General features: G+C 40.5%; 1 non-coding gene across 1 annotated transcript; it reads left to right on the top strand.

Annotated features, from left to right (window-relative positions):
- Positions 1-10,723: 10,723 nt before the first annotated feature.
- Positions 10,724-10,830, top strand: LOC141637758 (small nucleolar RNA R71). Its single transcript, XR_012541893.1, has one exon. It is a non-coding gene; the product is annotated as a small nucleolar RNA R71 (small nucleolar RNA).
- Positions 10,831-13,004: the final 2,174 nt, after the last annotated feature.

Raw genomic sequence — 13,004 nt, 5'->3', positions numbered from 1 at the left:
GTGGCGAGAGCTACTATAGCATTCTAATGAGTCGATTCTTTTGACTAAAGACTATTCGCCTAAGATGGCACAGTTTCAGATTAACTTTGATTTGTGTTACTACGACCTTCGTAAATGGGGTCAAATGGGCATATTTTAGGTTATGATAGTTGTGGCTAGTCGAAGGGATTGAGTGCGATAGGAATTGTCCACCCCTAGTCAGGGATATTACAATATCTCAGAGCCACTCGAGGAGTAATGAACTGGAAATGCGTGGCCACGCTCGGAATGAATCCATGGTGGATAAGTCTGGTCAATCAGTTATTCTCCAGATCGAGGAAACCACTCTCGATATGATCACTTGCAAGTACGACCTGAAAGACACCTTGCATTGAGTGGGGGATAGTAATAGGCCAAGAGAATTGGTGACGCACACTTGTCGAGGACAAGTGGGAGATTGTTGGAATATGTGTCCTCCGACAATAATGCGATCACAACTGTTGATCATGATGATCACATGTTTGAGTCTCATTTTAAAGAATACAATTGGGAAGTATTTTTACTGTCAACTGGTCCACACATATCGGTAATGATTGGCTGACTAGAGTTTGACATTACTGTCGTGCGACGGTGGTGATCAGTTGATCCCCTAGGTCATACCTAAAGGATAATATTCTTAATTGATCATTTAATTAATCGTATAACGTTACGAGTTAATTAAATTACTCAAAAATTGACGGACGATTTTGGAAGTAAAATTTACGTATCTCATTATAATCTGATTAAATAAGATACGGTCTAAGTGATCGAATTGTTTTATTACTTGGATGAAATTATTGTTTAAGGAAACAATTGAAATTAAATGAATAAATTATTATAAATACAAGATGTTGTGATTTATAATTGGTAAATTATTTTGGTACAAGTAATTGTGAATTACTAAGTCAATTTTGTATATGACGTATTTTTATTGATGCGTTGATTTTTAAAATGTTAAAAATACATAACAATTTTACATGACATGTAACATGTGACAAATTGACAAAGATAAAATGGAATCCATTTTATCTCTATATGAACCGAAATATTGGGTGGTATTAACAATATATATTATGTTGATTGAGTTAGTGGTAAGCATAATGATGTTAGCCTAATACTAGCCATGCATACCTACACAATCTTGTAAAGACCACATTGTGCATGCATTGGCCACTCTCTCCCTCCCATACCCGGTTTTTCCACCCTCCATGCAAAGAGTTTTTGTCTTATTTTTTGCATATAGACTACTCTTGGAAAAACAATTATTCATTCATTCATTTTTGCATCTAAAAACAAGAGTTTTAGAAAGATAAAATCTTCCTCTATTCTTCCTCCTCTTAAACCGAAAATAAGAGAACATAAATAGAGATTTTGGGTCAATTTTATTTAAAGATTAATATTGTTCTAGTAATAATAATATTAATTTGTTAAGAGTATTTCTTGGGTATCATTCCTTGGGAGGGATTCTAAACTTGAATCCTTTGTTCATCCATTTAAGGAGAGCTCAAGAACAAGAGAGTAGGAGAACTCTCTTGTGTCCTTTGATCCGAAAATCAATGTAAGAATGAAGATTTCTTCGTTATTTTACTTATTGTTTGCATGCATAAGATCACTTTTTAATTTATGACTAAATTAAAATTATAACATTATGAATATGTTGAGTAAAAGAGATATAGATTTCCAACATGGTCTGAGTACCCCATTTAGGCGCGGGCCAGTTGGCGACCTAAGGGGCTTCTGCCTCAGACCAAAAATCAGTTTTGGCTCGTTTATCCCATGTTTTGGTTCATGTTATGCATGTTTTAGCATGTTGTAGTTATGAAACAAATGAAAACATAATAAAAGAGGATTTTTACACCCTCATACTTACATATTTGGTTATGGCGAGTGACCGACGTAAGTGTAAAAACTTGTTTGATCGGAAAAAAAAACTCGGTTTAAAACCGTTTTTGGTAAGTAAAAAGAGTGTTTAAATGTTTAGTGATGGTGTAGTGGTCGAAGTGGTCGGTCAAGTGATTTAATGCACGATGACGGTACCAAACAATGTGTAAGGCTTGTATTTACGATCGGTAGGTCGTAAATACGCGTCGGATTGTGACTTAAGAAGTCGAGTCGAGAATTTTAAGGGAGAAAAGAGGGGGCGGACACTCGCGGTAATCTCAAATGGGTGGCATTTGAGGGGTATTTATAGGAAAATGAGTGGTTGTGTGAGTTTTGAGCGACGTGGCCACCTGGGCTGCTCAAAGAGGCGCGAGCCACGTCGCGGTTCTTCGAGTTGTGTTGTCGCTTTCACAACAAACGCAATCATGATTTGTTCTATCCTAGGATTTGTAGTCACATGTTTGGTACTTGACCATTCATGAATCCGGGAAATCTTAGTATAGAAGGTTTGAAATGTTTGTTTTTTTGTGGGTGACTCGGTTTGACTCGTTGTTGGAGTCGGGATTTGAATTTTGAGTCGGTTTTTGGTCCGGTGTCGGTTTTGACTCTAGTTAGTGTCATTGCGACCCCGTTGTCGTGCATTAAACACTCCGGGTATTTTTGAAATGTTTTGAAATGTTTTATTTTCGAAATCGTTTTAAGTTTTCCGACGTAAAGTTGTACACAAACTGTCGATCAAACGCCGCGATTCCAAAACATGTTGTAGTCCGATAATCATCGGGTGTTTGTTGGAGTCTCGGCAGATCTTGGGTATCTCTGAGCCCCCACTTTGACGAGGCTTGGACGGGCGAAAGTCAAAGTAGAGCCCCCAGGTCAATCGAAGATTACAACATGGAGACCCAAGCGACGTCGAGGCGGCTCGAAAGGATTCGGGCCAAGGATCTGCCGTCGGGAAGGGCGACGCCAAGGCTCGAGGGTACGAGTCAAGGACCTGTCGTCGGGAATAGTTTAGAGTCTGTCGACTGTCCATGCGGGTCGTTTAAAGTCCGTTAGACTACGTACGAAGGCTCGCCAGCCATAAGAAGGAGTCATACCTGAGGCATCTTCGGATATGTCCTTGCGCGTTTGCGGACAAAGGCTCGCCAGCTGTGGGAAGGAAATGTACCCGAGGCATCTTCGGGATCTGTCCTCGATTGTTTGCGGACAAAGGCTCGCCAGCCGCGGTGCGTTGTAAGGCTCGCCAGCCATGGTGCGTTGTAAGGCTCGCCAGCCAATGATAAGGAAATGTACCCGAGGCATCTTCGGGATGTCCTTGAAAAGGTTGCGGACAAAGGCTCGCCAGCCGTGGTGAGGAAATGTACCCGAGGCATCTTCGGGATGTGTCCTTGAAGAGGGCTCGCCAGCCATGGTGAGGAAATATACCCGAGGCGTCTTCGGGATGTGTCCTTGAAGAAGCTGCGGACAAAGGCTCGCCAGCCGTGGGTATGGTCGGTTTACGGACCATGGAAATAGCTGCGTCAAATGGGCTCGTTTTGAAAGTAGCGAACTCGTGATGCCGCTGTGGGAATAGTGAGTATGGATTTTCACTATCACTGTTTTTGGAATAAGCGGGTTCCGCGAGGAAGCCCCCTGCTGGTATTTGAAGGAATAGTGAAATTGGAATCTTCACTATTGATCGAAGTGACGGTTTATGTGCCGTCGTTGACATTTGTAAGAAATAGTGAATTTGGAATCTTCACTATTAATTGAAGTGACGGTTTATGTGCCGCCGTTGACATGTGATGGAAATAGCGAATTTGGAATCTTCACTATTGATCGAAGTGACGGTTTATGTGCCGCCGTTGACATTTGTAAGAAATAGTGAATTTGGAATCTTCACTATTGATTGAAGTGACGGTTTATGTGCCGTCGTTGACATTTGTAAGAAATAGTGAATTTGGAATTTTCACTATTGATTGAAGTGACGGTTATGTACCGTCGTTGACATTTGTAAGAAATAGTGAATTTGGAATCTTCACTATTAATTGAAGTGACGGTTTATGTGCCGTCGTTGACATTTGTAAGAAATAGTGAATTTGGAATTTTCACTGTTGATTGAAGTGACGGTTTATGTGCCGTCGTTGACATTTGTAAGAAATACTGAATTTGGAATCTTCACTATTAATTGAAGTGACGGTTTATGTGCCGCCGTTGACATGTGATGGAAATAGCGAATTTGGAATCTTCACTATTGATCGAAGTGACGGTTTATGTGCCGTCGTTGACATTTGTAAGAAATAGTGAATTTAGAATCTTCACTATTGATTGAAGTGACGGTTTATGTGCCGTCGTTGACATTTGTAAGAAATAGTGGAATTCAATTTCCAACTATTATTTTGAAAATAACGGTTTTAATTGCCGTTGTTTAAAATTTGGAGAAATAGCGGTTTTTGAATTTTCGCTATTATTTTTGAAATTAACGGTTTTAATTGCCGTCGTTCGGATTTTGAGGAAATAGCGATTTTGAATTTTCGCTATTATTTTGAAATTGAAGGAAAATAGCGAATTTGATCTCACTATTATTTATGAAAATTGGCGGTTTTGATCGCCGTTTGTTTTGAAATTTTTCGAAAATAGCGAATTTAAATCTTCACTATTTGGTTTTGTTTGTCTTTTGAGGAAATGACGATGATGCCTGTCGTTGTGTGCACCAAAAATAATATTTATAAATTCCTAACTACAACTATAGATAGCGGTAGCAGGGTCGAACCACAGAGAGGCAGATGTAATTAATAGCTGTCTTAATTTTAGTCTAGAAGTAACAATTGTGGGGGTTATTTTGAATTGGTCTAAAACTAATGACAAATAAACGAGCTAATAAAAGAAATAGATTAAATCAAATATTAAAAGAGGTACTAAGATGGTCGGTTCACTGTAGTTTCGGCGGCAGCATACTAAGTAGGTCTGAAATAAACACATGAGGCGGGAAAACAAGAGGTCCTCTCGGTCCACTCTTAACAAGTAGCATCTTTCGATCTCGCTACGGGTCCCTAATATCACTAGTACTGACTCTCGTCCTGAAAAGTGACTGAAAACCTAAACTTTACCTATCTTTCTATCTCAGCATAGTTTATTCATTTTAATTGGTGGTCTAACAACCCTCCCTATCTTTCGATCTAATGGGTCGGTCATATACTAAACATTCAACTAGTCGCGTGCACTCGATTCGTCAAATATAGAATTTAAATCAATTAAAACGAAGCAAAACCTCACGTGGCCAGTCGATCGACCAGGGAACCCAGTCGATCGACCGGCATGCGATTCAGGTCACTATTCTTATGCCGCCTATCCTACAGATCCCCTACATCCTAGCACGATGAATTTAGCTACTCATAATATTGATGAAAACAACAACAATATAAACGAAATAATCTACTGAATTCATGCTTGAAATAGTTAAAAACAAATAGCAATAAACGATAATCGGCTTCGGGAAACTAACTAGCAATTCTATACTATGAACGAAATATAAGCAATAAAACTGAATAAGAACAGGAGAATACCGAATGGAAGAATTGAAGGAATAGAATCCAGAAAACGAATGCAAAAAGTAACTTGTGTTGAATACGAAACAATATTCGGAACCCTAATTATTTCCTAAAGAACTGTATGCTAAAACTTGAATAAAAATTAGATCCTTGTTCTCAAAACCTAGCATACGTTATATAGAATACAACGTAGTTCTTATTTCCAAAACCTAATATACATTGGGCTTTGTTTTCCTCGTTCTATATCTTCACGTCAGATTAGCGGCTTGGTCGATCGACCACTGATGTCGGTCGATCGAATGGTCTATGCTGAACAGTAGTGCCTGGAAGTCGTGGTATGGTCGATCGACCATAGGTAGCGGTCTATCGACTGCTTTAGCTGATACTTGACTTCTAACTTCTCGTGGATTTGTCTTTCGGACCTCGAAATGCGCACCAAGTTCGTTTCTCGAGTCTCTACTTCACGTCAAATGCAATTCAAGGTACTCGGGGACGGATTTAGCTCAAAATCTACTCATTTCCGCATAAATCTGCAATATTACATAAAAATACGAAAGTAGACGAAATGGGGCAAATAGTAGCATAAGACTACACAATTGAGCTCTGAAATGCGTGTAAAATGAGGTGTAAAACATCATATAAATGACATGCATCAAACTTCCCCAAATCTAACCCTTGCTTGTCCCCAAGCAAGAACTAGACTCGATTCTGAAACCTAATGGAACGAGTTCAATCTCAGAGCGAAATGCAAACCGAATAGCCTAAACCAATTTAATGCAATAACTAACAATCAATTAGCGTATGAATCATGCAAACGAGTTATGGGGTCGTTAAAAACTGCTGAACCTTCAACTGTAGAGACTTATCAAATTGGACTCTCACGGGTCGCTCAAATCACTCAAATAAGCACAAGGTGAATATATGTAAAGATAGAAGGAAGTAATATGGTAAAGACGCTCACCTAACTACGACCTATAAGAACACGCCTGCAATTTAATATGAAAGTAATCTCTACAACTGTACATACGCATTCCAACTAATCAAATGACCATGACACGTGCCGAGGTATATATGGAAATGTGAGGTAATGGGTAAGAAGAGGCAAAGATAATTATGGGAGTGTGGAGGTACAGGTGATCAAGCTAGAACCTAACAAAGCCATATGACAACATCCAACTTCTTGCTAAAAATTTCAACAATAAACCCGGTGCTAATTGGAAGCACTAAACTCGCATTCTCCATAAAAATAAATCAATCAACTCCCCATAAGATATAAATGCAACATGGGAGCAAAAATCGCCATAAAATAAAGACTTTGCATATGCGAATTGATTCTTTTTCTTCTTTTTCTCGGACTCCAGTCGATCGACCAAATTGGGCAGTCGATCGACTGCTTCAAACAGTACAGCACTCTTTTTCTTTCCTTTTTCGAATCATTTTGTCTTTTTTTTTCTCTCTTTTTCTTTGTTTATTTCTTTCCTTCCTTTTTCATCTTCCCAACAACATCTCAAAATGAGCATATGCCACCAAAAACGAAGTAACAATCCCGAGAACATAAACTACTAGCTTGACAAGGCAGGCTAAATGTAGGATGTAGTAATGGGACAAAAAGGCTGTTTTAGCAGTGTGGGGCTTATGGGTAAAATGAATAAAGGAAACCTCTACCACATGTGTCAACAAACCACAAACCGAATGCATACAGGTATTAAGCAGATTAAGTTCATATTTATGCAAATTGATGTAACATGTCTCATAAGGAGTACTACTCACATTCCTAGATAAACTGGTCATGAATGACACCAGTTATAAGCTCTAAACCTCAGAAAATGATGTAGTTTGCCAAAAATCAAAGTCAAGTCTCAAGTTCAGCAAGAAATTTAACGAAAACTCGTGGACTATGCAAATGATTCTACTAATAACATGTTAATTAGCAAAGCTTAGGCATAAAACAGCTGCAAATGCAATGTCATCATTGAAATACTACCGTTCCGACTCGACCTATATGCTAAAATAAACGTGCATTTTATTGAATTTTTTTTTTTTTTGAAATTTTTCAATTTTTTGAGATTTTTGTATATATAAGAAATGAAAAAAACAATGCAAAACTGAAATGCAATAAACGTGAAACAGAAATGCAATAAAACATGTGAATGCGACGCAAAACCCTTCCCCAAACCAAATCACACAATGTCCCCATTGTGCAAACTCATGTATAAAGAAGCAAAAAGAAATGGGATTTTGCGATAAATAACGAAATAAGACATAACGTGAAACTCGGAAACTCACAAGACTTTAAGCGCAACAAAAGGAAACCTCCCCAAACCAGCGTGAGCTAGGAGGTTTCAGTAGCCAGCAGTGCTACCAATAAGTACCTGAAAAGACAAACAATACCACGCGTAAAACGAGAAAACAATTTTGGGACGGTAAAATTATGTGCGGAAATGATAAAACAAAAGAAAACAGAAATTAAGCGGAGAATAAAGTGGAAGGAATACTCCCTTGTCTCCGCAAATCGACCAAACACAGCAGGGGAATGATCGAAAACAGGTACAACAGCTCGGGGTGGTCGGTCGACCACATCACCCAGTCGATCGACCAAGGTGAACAGCAACAGGAGCTTCTGAAATTCGCAGCCCAGTCGATCGACCATAGGAGGCAGTCGGTCGACTGGAAAACCTGCTGTAACTTTCTGATTTCTTCGAATTAGCTCACTAAATTGAGCTATCAAGGTCTATAAACCTGCAATTACACACAATAACGCGCCCAAAATTGCGCAAAACCCAAAGCAATAGTCTAAAGTGTATAAAATCCTAAGCAAACTTAAAAGAGCGAACGTCTCGCGCACACAAAACAATAAAAAGAATGTCTAACAAAAAGCAATAAAAACAATGTTTTAGAAAAGCATTCGATCAACTAATAGTTGATCAAGAACGGCCACGGAATGGCCCACTTGGTTGGCTTCTGGCTATAAGAAGTAGCCTCAACAGTGCTCATCTTCTTAGCTGCACTCTTCTCGACTCCAACATCCGCTAAACTCAACGGATCAACAGCTTCATCGTCCTCCCAAGCAATGACCTCTTCTGGCTCATCAAAGTCCAAGTCAGACTCCCTCACTTTGACTGGCTCATCCTCAAGCTCCTCATCAGTGCCATAGCTAAGACATCCTAGGCCGCCTCTTGAGACGATTGGCTCCCTCACAGCTGGAGCAACAGGCGGCTCTCCCTTCCCCAAACCAGCTCCTGCAATATCAGAAATAGACAAATCTTCCTCCAATTTGCTCCCAATCTGGGGCGGAGGTGTTATAACAGGAATAGGTGTAGAGACAGACATATCAGGAAGCACAAAATAGGATTTCTTTTCATAAACCATATTACAAGTTATTGGCCACATGGGGGCTTTCTTCTTAGTTGTTTGGGCAAAGACAATAGAATGCTTTCCTACTTTAAAGGTCAAAGTCCTCGAACCAACATCTATAACTGTACTAGCAGTGTGCAGAAATGGTCTACCCAATATGATAGGAATGTGGGCATCCTCAGGCATATCTAGTACAACGAAGTCAATAGGGAAAAAGAACTTTCCTATCTGCAAAGGAATGTCCTCTAAGACTCCTATTGGCTGGACCGCAGATCGGTCAGCCATCTGTACTGTCATATCGGTGACTGTAAACCTAGTCAATTTCAATTTCCTAGCTAGACTCAAAGGCATAACGCTAATGCTAGCTCCTAGGTCACATAATGCCTTCTCAATTGAGAAGGTACCAATATTACAAGGAACGGAGAAGCTACCTGGGTCAGCTAATTTATGTGGTGCAGTATGGGTTAAATAAGAGCATGACTCTTCTGTTAGTGCGACAGTATGCATAGTTTCAAGTGACTTCTTCTTAGACAAAATTTGTTTCATAAACTTCATGTAAGCAGGCACTTGATTGACTAACTCAAGAAAAGGAACTTGCACATTTAAGCTACGGATAACATTTTCAAATTTATTAAATGATACCTGTTCCTTCGTCGGCACCAATCGCTCTGGATAAGCGGCTGTAAGAAGTAACTTAGCCCTCTCCTCTAAATCTCTCATGCCGGCATCGGTGGACTTAGGCTGAAAGTCCACAACCCTCTCCTTGTTGTAGCTTGACCCTTCTTCAGACCGTCTCAAATGTGAACCATTAATCGACATAGGTCGTACTTGAACCGGAACCGACCCATCAAAGCATTTGGGTCTTGCCTCAATACTTTCGGGCGGTCGTGCCCCGAAACAAGTGGTCCCTTAAGTTATCGGGCATTGGAGGACGAAAAGAATTACCTTCAGCGGCGCTGTCGGTCGATCGACGACCAGGTTGGTCGATCGATCGACCCGACTTCTACGAGAACGATGAGAGAGCTGCTTTTGTCGCGGATCGTCAATCGACCGGGTATGTCGATCGATCGATCGATATACCTGGTAGACGTCTTTTTCTTGCCACTGTTTGTTCCAGCTTTTTTTTTACTCGGTTCCGCCTCATCTTTTTCAGCGACATCCTCAACCATAGCGGGCCCATCAAGGGTAGACCCGCTCCTCAAGGTGATTGCATTTAAGGTCTCCTTTTGATCAGTTTGAGTCGGTAAATGTCCCGGAGCTCGAGTTGTATTCTTGCTAGCCAATTGGGCAATTTGGCTCTCCAACATCTTCATCCCGGCCTCTCTAGCTTGGGACTCCTTCAGCAACAAATTCTTCAACTCATTGAAATCAGAACTTTGGGATTGTTGCTGCTGTTGTGGGACATACGGAGGCTTTTGGAACTGTTGTTGCTTATGGGGGGCACATAATTCTGCTGCTGCTGCTGTGGAGGTTGAGTCGGATTCAAGACATTTTGGCTGCTCCACCTCAGATTCGGATGGACATTCGGCTCATAGTAAGTGTTTGTCTGCCTATAGTGTTGAAAGGCAGCACAAGACTCAAAGGGACTAGGACAATTGTCTAAAACATGTCCCTCAGCTCCACATCTTTTACAGACGAAAGGACCGTCTGAAACAGCATTTACATGATAAATCCCTCCTTTTGAAGCTCCTCCCAACTCGTACTCATCAAATCTCGCCGTGAGAGCCTCTAGTGCAGCTACAGAAGGAGATTCAGCAGCTCTCCTTTAGTTTCCCCTGTAATTCCCATACTCAGCTTTGTGGGTGGCCAAGTCATCAATGATCTTCCACCCCTTAGTCTCTCCCATATTCTCCTGGAATCTGCCATTAGCTGTCGCATCCAGGATAGCTCTCTGATCGTCATAGAGCCCGTTATAGAATTGATTGCATAGGCTCCATTTATCAAGCCCATGATGCGGAATAGTTCGCACCAGCTTCTTAAAACGCACCCACGCCTCATGAAAGTTCTCGTCAGGCCCCTGTTTAAAGCTCGTGATCTGAGCTCTAATGGTATTGGTCTTCGAAGCAGAGAAGTATTTCTTGTAGAATGCCAAGGCCAAAGAATTCCAGCCGGTGATCCCATTAGCAACTCGGTCCAGGTCTCTGTACCACTCCCTTGCAGCATCACGAAGAGAGAATATAAACATGGTTTCCTTCACCTGGTCCTGGGTCACACCGGTCGGCGGGGGTATAGAGCAGCAATAATCAATAAATATCTCCATATGCTTGGCTGCATCTTCATTTGCAGCTCCCCCGAATTGGTTCCTCTCAACCAAGTTGATGTAAGAAGGCTTCGGTTCGAATTTTCTATCAGCTCCCGGTAATTCGAACCCCTTATATAGATTCGCAGCTGTCGGCTCCGAGTGAGTGGCTATAGTTGCTTCTTCAGCCATCTCTAGAAAATCTGGAGAAGTGACTGTCTCAGTTGATGAAGTAGAAACTGGAGACGAAGGTGATCCTCCTCAAATAGAGCGTTCTCGTATTAACTAGACAGAGTACTCAGCTCTTCCTCTGTCGGCAATACCCTAGATGATCGCCTCAACTCACGCAAAGTCTTCTCAATCTCAGGATTGAACGGTAGTAATTCACCACCCTGTGACCTGCGCATAAGAAGAAACTACAAATAGAATATGAGAATAGTTTAAGGAACGAATGTCCCTTAAACTAAGAAACAAACTAAAATAAAACAACTAAAAATTAGAACAATTGCCTCCCCGGCAACGGCGCCAAAATTTGATGCATGTCGTTGTGTGCACCAAAAATAATATTTATAAATTCCTAACTACAACTATAGATAGCGGTAGCAGGGTCGAACCACAGAGAGCCAGATGTAATTAATAGTTGTCTTAATTTTAGTCTAGAAGTAACAATTGTGGGGGTTATTTTGAATTGGTCTAAAACTAATGGCAAATAAACGAGCTAATAAAAGAAATAGATTAAATCAAATATTAAAAGAGGTACTAAGATGGTCGGTTCACTGTAGTTTCGGCGGCAGCATACTAAGTAGGTCTGAAATAAACACATGAGGCGGGAAAACAAGAGGTCCTCTCGGTCCACTCTTAACAAGTAGCATCTTTCGATCTCGCTACGGGTCCCTAATATCACTAGTACTGACTCTCGTCCTGAAAAGTGACTCAAAACCTAAACTTTACCTATCTTTCGATCTCAGCATAGTTTAGTCATTTTAATTGGTGGTCTAACAACCCTCCCTATCTTTCGATCTAATGGGTCGGTCATATACTAAACATTCAACTAGTCGCGTGCACTCGATTCGTCAAATATAGAATTTAAATCAATTAAAACGAAGCAAAACCTCACGTGGCCAGTCGATCGACCAGGGAACCCAGTCGATCGACCGGCATGCGATTCAGGTCACTATTCTTATGCTGCCTATCCTACAGATCCTCTACATCCTAGCACGATGAATTTAGCTACTCATAATATTGATGAAAACAACAACAATATAAACGAAATAATCTACTGAATTCATGCTTGAAATAGTTAAATAACAAATAGCAATAAACGATAATCGGCTTCGGGAAACTAACTAGCAATTCTATACTATGAACGAAATATAAGCAATAAAACTGAATAAGAACAGGAGAATACCGAATGGAAGAATTACAGGAATAGAATCCAGAAAACGAATGCAAAAAGTAACTTGTGTTGAATACGAAACAATATTCGGAACCCTAATTATTTCCTAAAGAACTGTATGCTAAAACTTGAATAAAAATTAGATCCTTGTTCTCAAAACCTAGCATACATTATATAGAATACAACGTAGTTCTTATTTCCAAAACCTAATATACATTGGGTTTTCTTTTCCTCGTTCTATATCTTCACGTCAGATTAGCGGCTTGGTCGATCGACCACTGATGCCGGTCGATCGACTGGTCTATGCTGAACAGTAGTGCCTGGAAGTCGTGGTATGGTCGATCAACCATAGGTAGCGGTCTATCGACTGCTTTAGCTGATACTTGACTTCTAACTTCTCGTGGATTTGTCTTTCGGACCTCGAAATGCGCACCAAGTTCGTTTCTCGAGTCTCTACTTCACGTCAAATGCAATTCAAGGTACTCGGGGACGGATTTAGCTCAAAATCTACTCATTTCCGCATAAATCTGCAATATTACATAAAAATACGAAAGTAGACGAAATGGGGCAAATAGTAGCATAAAACTAC

The sequence above is a fragment of the Silene latifolia genome, unplaced genomic scaffold, assembly GCF_048544455.1.
Source record: "Silene latifolia isolate original U9 population unplaced genomic scaffold, ASM4854445v1 scaffold_141, whole genome shotgun sequence".
In the NCBI taxonomy this organism is placed as follows: Eukaryota; Viridiplantae; Streptophyta; class Magnoliopsida; order Caryophyllales; family Caryophyllaceae; genus Silene; species Silene latifolia.
The sequence above is the reverse complement of the archived record's forward strand: the minus strand, read 5'-3'. Positions and strand labels throughout refer to the sequence as shown.